At 43.7% G+C, this 13,686-nt stretch overlaps 1 non-coding gene across 1 annotated transcript; it reads right to left on the bottom strand.

Moving 5' to 3' along the window:
• Positions 1-4,053: 4,053 nt before the first annotated feature.
• On the bottom strand, positions 4,054-4,160 carry LOC117279172 (small nucleolar RNA R71). Its single transcript, XR_004509588.1, has one exon. It is a non-coding gene; the product is annotated as a small nucleolar RNA R71 (small nucleolar RNA).
• Between the last annotated feature and the right edge of the window lie 9,526 nt (positions 4,161-13,686).

A 13,686-nucleotide genomic window follows, 5' to 3' on the forward strand; every position in this document is an offset into this window, starting at 1 on the left:
AATGTGCTAATAATTTTCAAAAGTCGTGTTTTTCTTGTTTTGTCAAAACTGTACGGATTATATGGGTCTAATTCTCACCGGATGTGAGATACGTAGGCAACCTTCATCGGGTTCGGACTCGCTTTTGCAAAAATAACCAAAAATATGAAATGAAGTAAAATTGTCGAAAATAAAGTCAGGTGACGTTGTTTTTGTCCAAACAACCACAAATGTCCCGTCGGGAAGCCGGAAGGCTATTTTTGCAAGAATAGCCATATATGGTCCTTTTTCCAAATTTTAGGCCACTTAGCAAGCAACCCTAAAATCTTCCTTTTCGAAGTGCTGAAGAGTCGTATTTGCAAAAGTAGCCACATTTGTTTTAACTTGGGTTTTGCAAATTAATGTTTTATGGTCAGTTTTTTAAAACCAATTTTACTTGTTTTAACCCGGCCACCCTATTAAATGTGTAGAATGAGCACTGTTCAACATTTATCTGTGAGGGTTGTGGACCAGATCCCACTGACACTCCACATGTGGTGGGAAGATTTAGGAAAACAAGACCGAGGCCGAGTCAATCAGTACTTGGGGGCGCTCACCGGACTATTAAAGATTCAGCTTAGAAGTGATTTGATAGAGGAACTAGTGTCATTTCGTGACCCATCCCACAATGTTTATCACTTCTCGGATTTTGAGCTCACACCCACTCTAAAAGAAATAGCAGACTATGCCGGGAGTACAGAAGGATTGAGGCATAAGTATCTGGTGTCTCCAAGGACCGTCACTCCCCATAAGTTTTTAGATTTATTGAAAATAAATAGACAAATCAAGACAGAAAGTCTGGCGGAGGGATTACACTCTTCATTTTTTATACCAGCGGTACAGTCATCGAGAGGGATTCAAGAAACCCATAAAGTGGACTCTGCAGTAAAAGTAACCAGTCAAAGTGGGAGGTGCATAGATGATTTGCCTTCATGGTGGCATTTTTAGGCATTTTTCTGTTTCCAAAGGAGGATGGGCACATTGACTTGCATCTAGCCGAAATCACCCATGCTTTGAATACTCAGACCAAAAGTACCCTCGCACCTATGATTGTATCAGATATATTCCGAGCCTTGACCTTCTGTAAGGCCGGAGCCTTATTTTTTGAGGGGTGCAATTTGCTCCTACAGATGTGGATGATTGAGCACCTTTGTCACTGTCCCAAATACATGAATTAATGTTCTACCGGGAAAAGCTGCATCGAGGAATTTGGTACGCGGGTGACAGGATTCGTAATGCCAGAAGGAGTCAGGAGTTGGATCACCTGCCTTTGTTCTTTGACTGAGGATCAGATAGAATGGACATTTGGTTGGCTTCTTGTTGATGAGATTGTTCATATGCCGTCCACTGGTCCCTACTTTCTGTTAATGAGTCTCTGCAGTATCCGGCCATATGCCCCATATCGGGTTTTGAGACAGTTGGGAAGATGTCAGGTAGTTCCCAAAGATGAGGACCTTAGTACTCAAGTGGTCAAGATCCGTTTTGATGCTCAATTTCTAGTAGATGTGGTCCGTCAAATTTGGAGCGAGTGCCAGTATTTGGGGACAAACACCCGAGTACATGATTTGTCTAAGGGTGAGGTTTTACCTGGGTATCCTGATTGGTATAGAAAGGAAGTCACGGTGAATGACAAATCCAAAAAGCCGGCTAAAAGGCCCCATGTCTACGAACTTGTTGATACGGCATAAGAGCAGTGGGCTTTGTTATCCAAAGAGAAGGAATATGACAACTAGGGATTTTAGCGTATTATTTGCTCTCTTTTGCTTAGGTTTTGGGGGGGAAAAAAGCAAAACGTTAGTCCCGAAAACTAACATAATGTGCTTGCTTGCAGGGTTTGGTGAAAATGAGGCAAAGAAGCCAAAATAAGCTCATGAAGGAGTCAAACTTGCACAAGCCAAAGGCTGAAACTAAACCGCGAACCGCGATGGAAATGCGCGACCACGTAGGGTTCACCGCTAAGGCAGATAATATTCCGCGGTCGGCGAGATAGAGGTTCAGAGAAGCTGCAATCCAGAGAAAACACCACCGCTAACCACGCTACAAAAGCGCGGCCGTGAAACTAGTGGTGCGGCCGCGAGGGAAATTACGCTGATGTCAAGAATCGAGGTTCAGAGGCCTTGAAATCTTGGCTCAAACAAAGAACGCGGCCCACGTCTGCATTACATGGATGTGAAGTTACCAGACGCAGACGCGGTGGAAATTCTGCTGGGAGCATGATAAAAGGTTCAGAGACTTGGCAAGTGAAACCTAACTGAAGAATGCGGTCCACGAACATAATACGCGGTCGCGATTGAAGCTAACGCGGACGCGAATGTATTTATGTTGTCCGTGAAACCTAGTCCAGTGCAAGCCCAGTATTGAAGAAACGCGGACTGTGCTTATTATTATGCGGCCGCGAAAGCTCAAGTGCGGACGCGGTCAGAATTACGCGTCCGCGAATCCTCCGCAGGGGCATTTTTGTCCAGAAATTTCAACTGTGCATAAATAGATCTTGTTGACATTTTTAGGTTAAGTTTTGTAGATCAGAGCACGTGAACGGCTGGTTTTTCCCCTTTTGGGAAATTTTATATTAGATTTACCTTAAAACTTTAGATTTTCATCTTGTACTTTAATATTATGGCTTATATTTCATCTTTACATTTGATTTCTGCTGTATTCATGAGTAGCTAGACCCCATAGCTAGGGTGGTGACCCAATCCTAGTGTGGGTATTTAATGGGTTTTGAAATTTAGGGCTTAATTGTTTATGGGTTAGTAATATTTAGCCTAATTTATGCTAAAATTGTAGAATTAGTGGTTGCAAACACTGATTCATGCCTTTATGACTTAGGCTCTACTTGAAAAAGAGAGACTAAGTCTAGGAAAATTAGGCTAACAAGGAATTGCGGTGAACTCAAGAGATTGATAGCCCCGATTAAAGGGTTAAACCTAGAGATAGTAATACCTGACTTGAGCCAATTTCATTTGGATTGTACGAACACCCATTTGGGCTTGAGAAAGCCAAATCAGGCAAAGTCACTCAAACTATCGAGAGGTCTAGAGTGAGCACTTATGTGTGATGGTTATATCACGACCCCAATCATAACAAGCTTGTCCTAAATTCTTGACACCAATTAGATACTCACATAGGCGGAAGTCACTACCCTAGTGCCTTTTAACACTTGAAAACTTTCACCAAAAATATTGTACTTAGCTTACACTTGGCATACAATAGTATAAAAATTATAATAGAATCAATCACAATAATGTTTGAAAGTGCAATTAGAAACAACACGCACATCTAGATTAGTTAGATACCCGACTCCAAACATAATTAACTCCCTGTGGAAATCGATCCCGACCTCATCGGGTAAAACTACATCGACCACTCTTTGCTACTATATAGTGGTGTAGGTTTGGCCATGATCACTTTTTGGCGCCATTGCCGGGGAGTTAGACGGTGTTGACTATCTATCTAACTATTTGTGTGTCTTGTTTTTTTTTCCTTCTATTTTACTAACTTTTGTGTATCTATCGCTTTAGGTACCAAATGGCTCATAATGATGCTCTCAGACATATTCTTCCAGGGGAGGAGGTAGATGACAATGGTGAGGATGAGGTTAATCTAGAACCTCAAGTTCAAAGAAGAAGCCAACAGGAAAATGACAACATTCCAAACCCTCCCCCACCTCCTCCACGGGCAGCACACCGGGTGCTACCCAACGAAGGTTACGCAAGTGCAATTGTCCCGCCCCGGATTCGGGTGGGCAATTTTCAAATTACAAATGCCATGCTGACCCTATTGGAGCAAAGGGTCTTCTTCACTGGAGCTCCTCATTAGAACGCATACAAGCATCTAAAGGATTTTGTAGACACATGCTGGGGGAGCAAGCAGACGAATGTATCGGAGGACGCTCTGAGATTGAGACTTTTCCCATTTTCACTTAGAGGGAAAGCTTTGGACTGGCTCGAGAGGCTACCCAACCACTCCATACACACATGGGATGAGTTGGCAGAAAAGTTTACAACAAAGGTTTTCTCACCGAGTCATACGGTAACATTGAGGAATGAGATCTTAGCCTTTAAACAAGAACCTAATGAACCCCTACATGAAATTTGGGAGCGATATCGGGAAATGGTTAAGGAATGCCCAAATAATGATATGACTCAAGTAATGATTCAGCAGACATTCTATAGGGGCATCAACACGACCAACCAGTGTGTGGTGAATCAGCTAACTGGGGATAATTTTATGAAGACGCCTTATGTCGATGCTTGTGACATACTTGATGAGATGGCTGACACATATTCAGCTTGGCAGAGTCGGGCAAATGTTCCTCAGGGTGACCCTAATGTCATCCATCTTCATAAGGAACTTCATGATCATGGACAAGCCATAGCTGAGTTGACAACTACTATGAATCAGTTAGCAAAGGCCCAGCTTCAGCAAGTTCAAGGTACAAAGCAAGTAAATGCCATGGAAGGGGTAAATGTCATGGTCAACAGGAGGAAACAGCGTGGTCAACAAGTGCAAAACAATCAAGATCAATATGAGCAAAGTGGTAGTGGAGACAATCAAGACGATTCTTATGATGATCAAAGTAAGGAAATGTTATATGCCAATAACTACCAAGGTCAATGGAGAAATACTCCAAATCAACAATGGAGATCGCAAGGGAACTATCAAAATTGGGGTAACCAAGGCCAAGGGAATTAGAACAATGGCAACAACAATAATAAGAATTGGGGGAATAACAATAACAATTGGTGCGGAAATGGAAACCAAGGGGGTTGGAATAATAATAATCAAGGCAACCGGGGGTCGAGCGTCCAAAGACCCCCGATGTATCAACAACCAAACAATCCACCTCCATATTCATCTCAAGGGCAAAGTTCTTCAAACAATGAGATGGGGCGAATAGAGAATATGTTCAAACAAATGCTGGAAAGGAATGCTGACTCCGATACCCAAATAGCCTCCCATACTACCTCTATTCGCAACTTGGAAGTACAACTAGGTCAAATTTCTCAAGCATTGAATACTCTCCCTAAGGGGGAACTACCAACTGATACGGTAGTAAACCCGAAGGGTGGGAACCATACAGGCCATGCTATGGCGGTGACCACAAGAAGTGGTAGAGGTAGAGATGCAAGTACTTCTGATCCAAAGAAGATGGTGAGTGAAGATGGTGTGTTGCAAGAAGATGATGAGGTTCAAGCCAATGATGAGAATGTGAATGATGAAGTGAGGATCTAGAGCAATGACAACATGGAGGAGACTCAAAATGATGTGAACCCGTCTAGGGAACACGTGATAGACATACCGGAAATGGTAGTGCCTAAATCCAAGGCCCCTTTACCAAGGCCTCCTCCACCGTATCCTCAAAGGCTTGCAAAGTAAAATAATGAAAACCAATTCAAGAAGTTTATTGAGATGATGAAAAGTTTGTCAATCAATGTGCCCTTGGTGGAAGCTCTTAAACAAATGTCGGGATATGCCAAGTTCATGAAGGACTTGGTAACTAAGAAGAGATCTATGAATTGTGAGACCATCAAAATGACTCATCAAGTGAGTGCCATTGTGCACTCGATTGCTCCAAAGCTTGAAGATCCAGGTGCCTTTAAAATTCCATGCACCATTGGTAGAGCCGATTTTGCAAAAGCCTTGTGTGATCTGGGAGCAAGTATTAATTTGAGCCATATTCCGTGTTCAAGACACTAGGTATTGGGCAACCAAAAGCTACTTCCATGAGATTACATCGGACAATGAAAAGGCCGCTTGGTATTATTGATGATGTTCTAGTCTGGGTCGACAAGTTTATTTTGCCTACTGATTTTGTGATTCTCAACTGCGAAGTCGACTATGAGGTGACTATAATATTAGGGAGACCTTTCCTAGCAACAGGGAAGGCATTGGTGGATGTGGAAGCAGGGGAGCTCACCTTCTGAGTGGGCGATGAAAAAGTTATATTCCACGTGTGTAAATCAATGAGTCAACCAAATAGCAATGAAGTTTGCTCTTTTGTGGATCTTGTGACGGAGGTGATAGTTGATGACACGAGTGACATGATCAATGTGGAAGACCCTCTGGAAGCTGTGTTGCTAAACCATGAGGATGATGAAAAGGAAGGCTTAGTTGAATGTGCAAATGCGTTGCAAGGAATGGGATCCTAATCATATGGGCCCCGTAAACTTTCATTGGACTTGGAAAACCAGAAGACTCCACCAACAAAACCCTCAATCGAGGAGCCACCAATGTTGGAGTTGAAACCTTTGCCTTCACACCTCAGGATGAATTCTTAGGCCCTTCTTCCATATTACCTGTTATTCTTTCTGCTTGCCTAACTAATGTACAGGTAGACTCCACCCTTGCGGTGCTTCAAAGAAGGAAAAAGGCAATTGGATGGACTTTGGCTGACATTCGGGGCATAAGGGGGTAGTTCCCCCACACGAAGTTAGGCAAGACACTTACCTCAACTAGGCCAAATCAACACTCAAAAATAGCTTTCCCCTTAAAATCCGCCTCCACGCTGCTCATATCCAACCAAAATCGACTTAATATCATCAAACAATGCTAGAAAATTCAATTGCAATAGATAAATCTAAAATCTTTACACTTTTTTTAAAAAAGTCAACTCGGGGCTCGCCCGGTCAAAACCCGGGTCCAATGGTAGATTTCGTCTACCCATGAACCCACGAGTTCATATATGTGATTACTTTCAAAATCCGAGTCCAAATCGACTCTCAAACTCAATTTCTTATTTTTCAAAAATTTGACAAATTTTCACTTTGATTCACATGATTTTGATGTAAAAATCTAAGATATGTTGATGAAATATGATTAGAAATGGATTAGAATCACTTACCCAAGGTTTGTAGGTGAAAATCCCTTCTCCAAATCACCTCCTACCGAGTCTAGGGTTCAAAAATGAGAGATGAGTTCAAAAATCCCGTCTCTCAACCCTTTAATCAGCAGCAGATGTCGTATTTGCGACACAGGGTTCGCATTTGCTAACCCTAGCAATTGCGGACCAAGGCTTGCATTTGCGAACCGTGACAGACTCAGCATTCATTGCAATTGCGATAGAGTCTTCGCAATTGACTTGGAGGGTCATCGTAAAAGCGAACATTTGTTCACAATTGCGAATATTGTCCAACTTCTGTTGGCTTGGAAAATACGAAGGGGAAGTTGCATTTGCGACAACTGCTCCTCTTATGTCACCTTCACAAATGCGACCCTGGTGTTTAAACCACTCCGGAACATGTCCAAAACTCATCCGACCCCTCGGGGCTCCAAACCAAACATCCACACAAGTCTAAAAATATAATACGAAATCGCTCGCGCGAAAAAATACAAAAATAACATCTAAAACGACGAATCGAACACTAAAACGCATGAATTTCAAGGAAATTTTCAAGATCAGTAGAATTACAACTAAACGTCTGAATCCTATCAAATCAACTCCAAACGACACCAAATTATGCAGACAAGATCTAAATACCATAACGAACCTATTCCATGTCCCAAAATTAAATTCCCAGCTCGATAGCTAAAAGTCAACCTACGGTCAAACCTTTCAACTTCAAATTCCCAAATTTGGCAAATCAACATAAATCAATCTACGGACTTCCAAAATCAATTTTGGGCATACGCCCAAGTCTGAAATCATGATACGAAACTATAAGAGCCATAAAAACACAATTTGGAGTCGTTTTCACAAAAGTCAAAGGTTGGTCAACATTTTCTAATTTAAACTTCTAAGTCAAGAATCAAAAGGTTCAAATCAACCCGAAAGCTTTCTGGAACAAAACTCACCGACCCCACAAGTCATGTGTGAATCAATAAAAGGGATAACGAGCCGCAATTACACAAAATGACCGATCAGGTCCTACATTCTCATCCTCTTAAAACAAGCGTTCATCCTCGAACGTGCATAAGGACATACTTGAAGTGGTGAACAGATGAGGATAACGACTCTGCATGTCGTGCTCGATCTCCCAAGTCGCCTCCTCGATCGGATGACCCCTCCATTGAACTTTTACTAAAGCAACACTCTTTGATCTTAACTTCAGGACTTGTCGGTCCAAGAGAGCCACAGGCTCCTCAATATAAGTCAAATCCTCATCCAATTAGACTGTGCTGAAGTCTAGAACATGAGACGGATCACCATAATACTTCCGAAGCATAGAGACATAGAACATCGGATGAACCTCAGATAAACTAGGTGGCAAAACAAGCTTGTAGGCCACTTCCCCAATCCTCTCAAGGATCTCAAAAGGCCCGATATACATATAGCTCAACTTGCCCTTCTTCCGGAACCTCATCACACCCTTCATGGGGGAACCCAGAGCAAGACTCGATATCCAACCATGAATGTCACATCACAAACCTTTTGGTCTGCGTAACTCTTATGTCTATATTGGGCTTTACGAAGTCGATCCTGGATCATATTGACCTTCTCCAAAGCATCTCAAACCAGATCCATTCCTAATAACTTAGCCTCTCCTGACTAAAACCACCCAACTGGAGAACGACACCATCTCCCATATAGAGCATCATACGGAGCCATCTAGATACTCAACTGGTATCTGTTGTTGTAGAAAAACTCCACAAGTGGCAAGAACCGATCCCAAGCACCCCCGAAATCCATAACACAGGCGCAAAGCATATCCTCCAATATCTAAATAGTGCGTTCGGACTGTCCGTCCGTCTGAGGATGAAATATTGTACTCGACTCAACCCGTGTGCCTATCTCATGCTGTACAGCTCTCCAAAAATGCAATGTAAACTGCATACCCCGGTCAGAGATGATGGATACTGGCACGCCATGAAGTCGAACAATCTCGCGGATAAAATCCTGAGCCAGCTGCTCCGAATAATAGGTAGTAACTACTGGAATAAAATGAGTTGACTTGGTCAACCTGTCCACAATCACCCATACCGCATCAAACTTCTTCTGAGTCTGTGGGAGTCCAACAACAAAGTCGATGGTGACACTCTCCCATTTCCACTCAGGAATCTCAAGTCGCTGAAGCAAACCACTTGGTCGCTTATGCTCATACTTCACTTGCTGACAATTTAGGCACCGAGCTACATACTCCACTATGTCTTTCTTCATCCTCTTCTACCAATAGTGTTGCCTTAAGTCCTGATACATCTTAGCGGCACCCTGATGAATGGAGTACCGCAAATTGTGGGTCTCCTAAAGAATAAACTCATGCAACCTATCCATATTAGGCACATATAACCGGCCCTGCATCCGCAACACATCGTCGTCCCTAATAGTAACCTCCTTGGCATTGCCATGCTGAACCGTGTCCTTGAGGACAAGCAAATGGGGGTCGTCATACTGACGCTCTCTAATACGGTCATATAGGGAAGACTGAGAAACCACGCAGGCAAGGACTAGACTGCGCTCCGAAACATCCAATCTAACAAACTGGTTGGCCAAGGCTTGAACCTCCAATGCTAATGGCCTCTCCGCTACCGGTAGATATGCTAACAACCCAAACTCTCCACCTTTTAACTCAAGGCATCGGCCATCACATTGGCCTTCCCGGGATGATATAGAATGGTGATATCATAGTCTTTAAGCATCTCTAACCACCTCCACTGCAGCAAGTTAAGATCTTTCTATTTGAACAGATATTGTAGACTCCGATGGTCGGTAAAGACCTCACAAGGGACACCATACAAATAATGCTGCCATATCTTTAATGCATGAACAATGGCTGCCAACTCCAAGTCGTGAACTGGGTAATTCTTCTCATGGGTCTTCAGCTATCGAGACACGTAGGCAATCACCCTACCGTCTTGCATCAACACCATGTCAAGGCCAACACGTGATGCATCACAATACATAGTATAAGACCCCGAGCCTGTAGGCAACACCAACACTGGCGTTGTAGTCAAAGCAGTCTTGAGCTTTTGAAAGCTCGCCTCACACTCCTCGGACCATCTGAAAGGAGCACCCTTTCTGGGTCAATCTGGTCATAGGTTCATATATAGATGAGAATACCTCTATGAAACAACGATAATACCCGGCCAAACCAAGAAAACTCCAGATCTCAATAGCTGAAGAAGGTCTGGGCCAACTCTACACTGCTTCAATCTTCTTCAGATCTACCTTGATCCCCTCACTCGGCACTACATGACCCATAAACGCCCCTGAATCATGCCAGAATTCACACTTTAAGAATTTTGCATACAACTTCTTCTCTCTCAAGGTCTGGAGCATGATCCTCAAGTGCTGCTCATGATCTTCCCGACTACGGGAGTACACCAAGATGTCGTCAATAAACACAACAACGAATGAATCAAGATAAGGCTAGAATACATTGTTCATCAGGTGTATAACTGTTGATGGGGCGTTGGTCAGCCCAAATGACATCACAAGGAACTTGTAGTGACCATACCGAGTCCTAAAGGCAGTCTTTGAAATATTCGGATCCTGAATCTTTAGTTGATGATAACCTGACCGCAAAATCAATCTTTGAGAACATTCTGGCACCCTATAGGTGATCAAATAAGTCATTAATGCGTGGCAATAGATACATGTTCTTCACTATAACCTTGTTCAAATGTCGATAATCAATAGACATACGCATAGAACCATCATTCTTCTTCACAAATAAGACCGGAGCACCTTACGTCGACACACTAGGCCGAATGAAACCCTTATCAAGCAACTCTTGAAACTACTCCTTTAACTCATTCAGCTCCGCTGGGGCCATACAATATGGTGGAATAGAAATGGGTTGAGTTCCCAGCAACAAGTCAATACCAAAATTGATATCCCTATCGGGCGGCATGCCCGGAAGATCCACTGGAAATACATCTGGGAAGTCTCTCACTACCGGAACTGACTCAATGATAGGAGTATCAGCACTGACATCTCTCACAAAAGCTAGATAAGCATCACAACCCTTCGCAACCATCCGCTGAGCCTTTAGAAATGATACAACCCTGCTAGGAACATAATCTAATGCACCCCTCCACTCTAACCATGGTAAACCTGGCATAGCAAACATCACAGTCTTGGCGTGACAATCTAGAATAGCATGATAGGGCGACAACCAGTCCATGCCCAAGATAACATCAAAGTCTACCATACTAAGTAACAACAGATCAACTCTAGTCTCAAAACCACCAATAACAACTAAACACGACCGATATATACGGTCCACAAAAATAGAATCTCCCACGGGCATGGACACATAAATAGGAGAACTCAAAGAATCACGAGATATATCCAAGTACGGAGTAAAGTAAGATGACACATATGAATAAGTGGATCCTGGATCAAATAAGATTGATGCATCTCTATGGTAAACCGGAACCATACCTGTAATGACTGAGTCTGAAGCAACTGCCTCTGTCCTACCCGAAAAAGCATAGAATCTGGCCTAGACTTCCTCTCTAGGGCGACCTTTACCCGCCCGTCCCCCACCCCTAGCTGGTTGTGCGAGTGGAGCGGCAACTAGGGAAGCAATCATGGCCTGAGAAGTCTGTGGACCTGACTGAATCCCTGAAGCCTGAGTAGTCTGGGAAGGTGCACCCCTCCAGAGTCTGGGGCAGTCTCTAACCATGTGGCGGGTATCTCCACACTTAAAGCAAGATCTCGGTGGGCGTGGCGGTTGGGACTAGCTCAGGCCTGGCCGGATGGACTGACCGCTGAAGGCACCACGTGCAAAAGGTGCACTAGAAAGTGGCTAAGCAAAGTGTGCAACCAGAGACCTCGGAATACCCGGAGCACCACTAGAAGCTAGAAGTGCTAAATAAACTGGACGACTCACATAGCCTCTACCATGACAAGTTGTAGCTACAGCATGACAACCACCAAATCCTCCTGTACCTCGAGGCCTCTTGGCCTCCCTATCATCTCTCCCACGGCCTCGCATAGCCTTCAACCTCCGTGTAATCTCAACCACCTGGTGATACAGAGTATTTGACTCCAACTCCCTAGCCACGCTGAATCTAATATTATAGTTGGGGCCCTCGATGAATCGACGGACTCGTTCTCTAAATATAGAAACCAACGCAGGTGCATGTCTGGACAGATCACTCAATCGGACGGCATACTCCTACACTATCATAGTACCCTAGCGCAGCTGCTCAAACTTCGCGTGCCATGCATCCCGAAGGGTATGAGGGATGACCTATCTCAAGAATAACTCTGAAAACCAGGTCTATGTAAGTGAAACTACTTCGGCTAGGCAACCCTCCTCGTACACTCTCAACCACTGATATGCCGCTCCGAACAACTGAAAGGTAGTAAAAGCAACCCCACTCATCTCCATAATACCCATAGTGCGGAGAATATGGTGGCACTCCTCAAGAAAAACTTGTGCATCCTCTGAAGCCAAACCACTGAAAGTATGAGGGTAATACAACCTCTCGAACCTAAGTCGCTCCTCTTCAGATGCTACTGCCCTAACCACGGGCTGAACCGGAGTAACATGTTGTACCGCTATATCCTCAGGGACCTGATCAACCTGGACCCGCTGCTCTAGGGTACGGGCAGTGGGAGTCTGTGCTCCCCCCCCCCCAGTCTGAGATGTGGTTGATGCTAGTGAAATCAACCCTGCCTGAGCTAAGGTACCAAACATGCTCAAGAATTGTGCGAGGGTCTCCTGAAGTGCTGGGGTGGCAACTAGCGCCTCGGGTGCCTGTCCCCCTACTGGAGCTACTGGTGGCTCCTCTATCGCAGCTCGAGTGGGTGATATAGCTGCACCACGTGCCCCTCCTCGGCCTCGGCCTCTGCCTCAGCCCGTATCCCGTCCTATCTCGGCTCTAGTAGGGGGCGCGGGTGTCTAATCGTCGAATCCAGCAGTACGTATCCTCACTATCTGTGAGAGAATAAAAAGTCAAAGATTCAGTTTTTGAATTCAACCAATTCGCTCGATAAGGAATCAAAGAAGTTGAAGTTTTTATAACAGTTCCATAGTTTCAAGAAGATAAGTACAGACGTCTCTATACCGATCTGCAAGACTCTACTAAACTCGATGATGATTCTAACACCTATGAACCTAGAGCTCTGATACCAACTTTTCACGACCCCAATTTTCCTCTGTAGGATGTCGTGATGGCACCTAGTATCTATGACTAGGTAAGCCTAGCAAATATACTTGACAGAAATAATTATCAAAATGCTAAAAACAAAGTTGAATAACTTATATAACATTCCGATACAAAACACAATCTCAACAATACGCTCCACAAAACTGGTGGAACTGAGTCATAAGCTCTACAGATTATAACTAGAGTAACTACTACATCCCTGTCCGAAAGAAAATACAACAGTAAATGAGAATAAATAAAGGTGACTCTGAGGCCTACGGACGTCGGGCGGGCATACCTTAAAGTCTCTGATAAAAGCAACTAACAGGTAATCTCAAATGACCGGCACGAGTAGACGTACTTGGATCTGCACAAAAATGTGCAGAAGCATAATATGAGTACACCACAACGGTACCCAGTAAGTATCAAGCCTAACCTCAGTAGAGTAGTGACGAGGACAGGTCAAGACACCTACTAGGATATAAATAAGCAGTATGGAAATGTAATAAGGACAAATAATGGAAAGCAAGATATAACTTATATGAACAAGATAAAAACCCGAACAAATATCGGAAACTAAACATGGGAGTACATAAAAGAAGTAACTGAAGAGAACCCAACTGATCATAT

Source organism: Nicotiana tomentosiformis, chromosome 5, assembly GCF_000390325.3.
Source record: "Nicotiana tomentosiformis chromosome 5, ASM39032v3, whole genome shotgun sequence".
NCBI classification, from domain to species: domain Eukaryota; kingdom Viridiplantae; phylum Streptophyta; class Magnoliopsida; order Solanales; family Solanaceae; genus Nicotiana; species Nicotiana tomentosiformis.